General features: G+C 49.2%; 1 non-coding gene across 1 annotated transcript; it reads right to left on the bottom strand.

Annotated features, from left to right (window-relative positions):
- Positions 1-4,089: 4,089 nt before the first annotated feature.
- On the bottom strand, positions 4,090-4,162 carry trnav-uac (transfer RNA valine (anticodon UAC)). The gene has a single exon. It is a non-coding gene; the product is annotated as a tRNA-Val (tRNA).
- Positions 4,163-5,516: the final 1,354 nt, after the last annotated feature.

The following is a 5,516-nucleotide window of genomic DNA, read 5'->3' as shown; positions in this document are numbered from 1 at the left end:
CTTTTTCCCATCTTTTATTATCAGGGCTACCCCTCCTCCTTTTCCATTTTGTCTAACTCTTCTAAAAGTTAAGTATCCTGGAATATTTTGTTCCCAACCTTGGCCACTTTGCAACCATGCCTCCGTTATGGCTATTAGATCAAACCTGTTCATTTCTATCTGCGCTATTAATTCATCTATTTTGTTGTGAATGCTTTGCGCATTCAGATATAGTGCCTTTAGCTTTGACTTATTTCTATTTTTCCCTGATGTCACCTTTGCCACTGATACCTTGTTACCTTTGTTACTCTCTCTGTCCCTTCCTGACCCACTCTGCTTATTTTTACCCAAAACTCTACTCTGCTCTGGAGCCTTGACATTTCTCTCGCTGCTTTTAAATTTACTCTTTCCTGAATCCTCCCACTCCCCCTTCATTAGTTTAAAGCCCTGTCTACTGCCCTAGTTATTCAGTTCGCCAGGTTTAAGTGGAGCCCGTCCCAACGGAACAGCTCCCTTTCCCCAGTACTGGTGCCAGTGCCCCATGAACTGAAACCCCCTCCTCACACACCACTCTTTCGGCCATGCATATAAACCTCTAATCTGTTTGTCCCTATGCCAATTTGCGTGTGGATCAGATAACAATCCAGAGATTATTACCTTTGAGGTTCTGTTTTTTAATTTGGATCCTAGCTCCTCAATCTCTCTCAGCAGAACCTCATTCCTAGTTCTACCTATGTCGTTGGTTCCATGACAACTGGATCCTCCCCCTCCCACTCCAAGTTCTTCTCCAGCCGCGAGGAGATGTCTTTAACCCTGGCACCGGACAGGCAACACAACCTCCGGAACTTTCAGTCGCGGCTGCAGAGAACAGTATCTATCCCCCTGACTATACTGCCCCCTACCATAACTACATTCCCTTTCACTCCCCAAACTTGACTGGCCTCCTGCACCATGGTGCCATGGTCAGCTTGCTCTTCCATCCTGCAGGCTTTTCCCTCATCCACATAGGCAGCAAGAACCTCATACCTGTCGGACAAGGGCAAAGGCTGAGGCTCCTCCAGCACTGCACCTTGGGTCCCCTTACCTGCCTGAGTTGCAGTCACACCCTCCTGTCCCTGACCACTAACCAGACCTGTACCACTACCTAACCTAAGGGCTGTGACTGCCTCCTGGATCAAAGTGTCCAGGTAACTCTCCCCAGCACTGATGCCCCGCAATGTCTGCACCTCAGACTCCAGCTCAAAAACTCTGAACTGAAGTTCTTCAAGATGCAGGCACTTACTGCAAACGTGGTTGTCCGAGATCACAATGCTCTCCACAAACTCCCACATGCTGCAGTTGAGGCACACCACCAGCACTGCCATCCCTGTATGACCTTGTTTTATTTAATTAAATTTGTAATTAGGTAATTTAGTTTACAGTGTAGTTTCTTGACTACTTACTTGATCTAGATTAAATTAAGGGTACTGAAATTAAATATCTACCTGTAACACAAAGCACTACAAGTAGTGTAGGCAAAAAGCAACAACTCTTTCCCCCTCTTCTCCAAATTCCCAAATAAAACACCCTGTTCAAGTCCACTCCATTTAATCCCGCTCTGTGCAGACCGCTATCAGGTCATAGAGTCATACAGCACAGAAAGAGGCCCTTCGGCCCATCGTGTCCGCGCCGGCCATCAAGCCCTGTCTATTCTAATCCCATTTTCCAGCACTTGGTCCATAGCCTTGTATGCTATGGCGTTTCAAGTGCTCACCTAAATGCTTCTTGAATGTTGTGAGGGTTCCTGCCTCTACCACCCTTTCAGGCAGTGAGTTCCAGATTCCAACCACCCTCTGGGTGAAAAAGTTTTTCCTCAAATCCCCTCTAAACCTCCTGCCCCTTATCTTGAAACTATGCCCCCTGGTTATTGACCCCTCTAATAAGGGGGAAAGTTCCTTTCTATCTACCCTATCTATGCCCCTCATAATTTTGTACACCTCAATCAGGTCCCCCCTCAGCCTTCTCTGCTCTAAGGAAAACAACCCCAGCCTTTCCAGTCTCTCTTCATAGCTGAAGCGTTCCAGCCCAGGTAACATCCTGGTGAATCTCCTCTGCACCCTCTCCAATGTAGTTACATCCTTCCTATAGTATGGCGGCCAGAACTGCACACAGTATTCCAGCTGTGGCCTAACTAGCGTTTTGTACAGCTCCATCATAACCTCCCTGCTTTTATATTCTATGCCTCGGCTAATGAAGGCAAGTATCCCATATGTCTTTTTAACCACCTTATCCATCTGTCCTGCTGCCTTCAGGGATCTATGTACATGCACACCAAGGTCCCTCTGATCCTCTGTCCTTCCTAGGGTCCTATCATTCATTGTGTATTCCCTTGCCTTGTTAGTCCTCCCAAAATGTATCACCTCACACTTTTCAGGGTTAAATTCCATTTGCCACTGTTCTGCCCATCTGACCAACACGTCTATATTGTCCTGTAGCGTGAGGCTTCCCTCCTCGCTATTTACCACTCCACCAATTTTCGTGTCATCTGCAAACTTACTGATCATACCTCCCACATTCATATCTAAATCATTAATGTACACTACAAACAGCAAGGAACCCAGCACTGATCCCTGTGGTACACTACTGGACACAGGCTTCCAGTCACAAAAACAACCTTCGACCATCACCCTCTTCCTCCTGCCACTTAACCAATTTTGGAGCCAATCTGTCAAATTGCCCTGGATCCCATGGGCTCTTACCTTCTTGACCAGTCTCCCATGCGGGACTTTGTCAAAAGCCTTACTGAAGTCCACGTAGACTACATCAACTGCGCTACCCTCATCCACACACCTAGTCAACCCCTCGAAAAATTCAATCATGTTCAGCCTTCCTTCACTTCACTGTTGGGAGCAATCATTTCTATTGGTAATAAGTTCATATAGAGTCATCATAGTTATATAGTAAACCATGCTGAACTTTAAATACAACACAGGAAAAAACAGAATGGAAAGTGACAGCAGTGTATAAGGACCGTGGTAATATTTACAAGAACAGTTCTGCACTAAAATTAAAAGACGTTTTATTACTTCGTTTACGTATTCTTCAGAAAAAGGTTCAGTGATATCACATTTACACACGAATTATAAATGCAAAACCTCCAGCACAATACATGAAACGGCAAAAAAAATTACAAGTATTGCAGGAGTCGGGAACCCCCACGGCATGCTCAGAGGACCAACATGCACTGGTCGTAGGCAACCAGTGGGAGGCGCTGGAGCACCGACTAAAACAACAGGAAATGGATCCAGGAAACCTAGAAAACAAATTCCAGCCGGCGGCCCAGCACCATCCTGCAAACACTGAGGGGAGGGCCCAGCACCACCCTGCAAACACTGAGGGAGGGCCCAGCACCATCCTGCAAACACTGAGGGGAGGGAGAGCCCAGCATCATCCTGCAAACACTGAGGGGAGGGAAGGGAGGGCCCAGCACCATCCTGCAAACACTGAGGGGAGGGAAAGCCCAGCATCATCCTGCAAACACTGAGGGGAGGGAGAGCCCAGCACCATCCTGCAAACACTGAGGGGAGGGAGAGCCCAGCACCATCCTGCAAACACTGAGGGGAGGGAGGGCCCAGCACCATCCTGCAAACACTGAGGGAGGGCCCAGCACCATCCTGCAAACACTGAGGGAGGGCCCAGCACCATCCTGCAAACACTGAGGGGAGGGCCCAGCACCAACACTGAGGTTTGGAGAGGGGTAGGAGGCAGCACCATCCAGTGTGGGGGTGGGGAGCCAAGCTCGGCCAGCGGTGCTGAGTGTTTCTGCCTCCAGCCCTGGAGACCGGCCCCGACCTCCACTGCAGTGGGTTACAGCCCCGCCTGTCCTGTCACCACCCCACTGAAGCCCACTTTAAACCCTGGGAAATGCTGACAGTAATTCAAATCCAGACCCGGACTCCTCCGAATCCAGCAACCTTCCTGAGCCGTGTTTCTCGTTAGTGGCGCACGAATTGATTCTGAATATATTTAATATTGAATGGTCGAACTAGCCCTGTAATATTAAAAGTGTTGGTGCATTTCAGGAAATTTTAACCCAGTTTTATTTGCTTTTTCGTAAGACAAAAACAAACGTGGTTCCACTGGGGCTCGAACCCAGGACCTTCTGCGTGTAAAGCAGACGTGATAACCACTACACTATGGAACCCGCCGTGGAAAAATGACGCCCGGCACACAGGAGGCTTCCACCGCCCCACCCGGCCTGGCGCAGGCGCATCGTCACCGTGCTCACCGATGGGCGGCCACTGCGGCTGCGCGGGAAGAGTCCGCGAGGTGCTCAACCAACAGGCGACAGAAGGTGACCGAGAGAGAGAGAGAGAGAGAGGGAGGGTCCTGGTGACACCGAGAGAGAGAGAGGGTCCTGGTGACCGAGAGAGAGAGGGTCCTGGTGACCCCGAGAGAGAGAGGGGGTCCTGGTGACCCCTTGAGAAAGAGGGGGGTCCTAGTGACCCCGAGAGGGAGAGAGAGAGGGTCCTGGTGACCCCAAAGAGAGAGAGAGAGGGTCCTGGTGACCCCAAAGAGAGAGAGAGGGTCCTGGTGACCACAAGAGAGAGAGAGGGTCCTGGTGACCCCGAGAGAGAGAGAGAGGGTCCTGGTGACCCCAAGGGAGAGAGAGGGTCCTGGTGACCCCGTGAGAGAGGGTGGAGGGTTCTAGTGACCCCGAGAGCGAGGGTGGGGGTCCTGGTGACCCCGAGAGAGAGGGTGGGGGTTCTGGTGACCCAAGAACGAGGGTGGGGGTCCTGGTGACCCCGAGAACAAGGGTGGGGGTCCTGGTGACCCCGCGAGAGAGGGTGGGGGTCCTGGTGACCCCGAGAGATGTCCAGGTTCATGTAGGCGCTCGATATCAGGAAAGGAGGCAAACGTACAATAAAATATCTATAACACGAACACTAGAAGGAATAAGATGCTGGAACTGATGTGGCTGTAGTGAAATACAGTGTGGTTCATCCTATGGCAGGTGAAAAGTCCAAGGCGCTGTGGTATGCACCTTCTTACTGTGAAAATACAGTACCCAAAGTGAACTGAAACCAAGCAGGTCACAACTTTGCAGCTCAAATGCCAGAAAAACCCTCCAGTAAAAAGATTTCAGCTTTTTCAACATACCTGTATATGGTTTAAATATTAATTAAAAAATCTGTGGTAATGTTGTTGCTTGGGATTATGGGGCCAGGGATGAGGTTGATGTTTGCACCAGGGCCAGAGTTTATAAATTGCTTTAATAGACATTCTGGCCCAGTTAATCATTCAGCCTGGTGCATACCATGACAAATGTTGAGTTCTGGTCATTGGAGACTTGAAAGTGGGAAAACTCCTCTGGGAAATTTCTACACCCAGGCCAAATACCTGGGAATATAAAGCTTTGGGGAGGGAGAAACAAAGAAAGTTACTTGCATCTTAAGCAAATTTTGTTAAGTGGTAAGTAAACAATTTTACAAATATATCTGTGTAGTCTGTATCGTTCAATATTAGTTAAGGTGTGTCCACTGCCAGATCTGACTAGG

This window comes from Somniosus microcephalus, chromosome 1 (assembly GCF_052327205.1).
Source record: "Somniosus microcephalus isolate GS21.2 chromosome 1, FLI_Smic_1.0, whole genome shotgun sequence".
Taxonomy (NCBI): domain Eukaryota; kingdom Metazoa; phylum Chordata; class Chondrichthyes; order Squaliformes; family Somniosidae; genus Somniosus; species Somniosus microcephalus.
The sequence above is the reverse complement of the archived record's forward strand: the minus strand, read 5'-3'. Positions and strand labels throughout refer to the sequence as shown.